At 40.6% G+C, this 852-nt stretch overlaps 1 long non-coding RNA gene across 1 annotated transcript; it reads left to right on the top strand.

Moving 5' to 3' along the window:
• Window positions 1-846, top strand: LOC147819500 (uncharacterized). Its single transcript, XR_015436871.1, has 3 exons — window positions 1-89; window positions 181-239; window positions 537-846. It is a non-coding gene; the product is annotated as an uncharacterized LOC147819500 (long non-coding RNA).
• The last annotated feature ends 6 nt before the right edge of the window (window positions 847-852 follow it).

Raw genomic sequence — 852 nt, 5'->3', positions numbered from 1 at the left:
CCCCCCTCTCTCTCCGCAGGTCGTCTCTGTCCCTCAGAGGATCCCGTCTGGAAACATTCGCGAAGGAAAAACGCTGTCAGAGATCAACTGTGAGTTTACCTGTCTGATGATGATGAAGATGATGATGATGATGATGATGATGATGATGATGATGATGGAGCTTGTCTGTCTGTCTTTCAGTTGATCAGATGAAGTTTGATCCACCTTTGAGGAAAGAGACTGAAGCTCATCATGAAGAGGCACACACTCACACTCACACACTCACACACACACACTCACACTCACACTCACACTCACACACTCACACTCACACACTCACACACACACACACTCACACTCACACACACACACTCACACACACACACTCACACTCACACTCACACACATTTAATAATAATAATAAAAATGATAATAATAATAAATGAATTAGAATCAGTTCAAATAAGTAGATAAACAGAATAATCATAAAGTTAAAATGCATGTAATATAAAAATATACATAAAATAATAAAATAATAAATATTCATTTGTTTACAGAGCGACTGTGATCGTTTCCTGGACTGTGAGGAGGAGCTGTACTTCACGGCCAGATCACGCCTGGTATTTATATGCACTGATGCAGTCACAGGGAGGGCTAATGCTAACAGGCTAACCATCACTACGAGCTGTCAGATATGACCAGCAGTCTGTTAATAGTATTTAAAGTTATTTCATAGTTAATATTTTTATTTGGTTCAGTTTGTCTCAGTAGAAACAGTAGAAACAGTGAGGGGCTGCTGTGTTTTGGTCCTTCACGTCTGTTTTGGAGATTCACTGTTGGAAGTTGCTGATTCAGCGCTGACGCTCAGCCGAC

This window comes from Seriola lalandi, unplaced genomic scaffold (assembly GCF_002814215.2).
Source record: "Seriola lalandi dorsalis isolate HSWRI2012SDOR001 ecotype SW California unplaced genomic scaffold, Sedor1 jcf7180002052736, whole genome shotgun sequence".
NCBI classification, from domain to species: Eukaryota; Metazoa; Chordata; class Actinopteri; order Carangiformes; family Carangidae; genus Seriola; species Seriola lalandi.
Note: the sequence above shows the minus strand (reverse complement) of the source record. Positions and strands in the feature narration are given on the sequence as shown.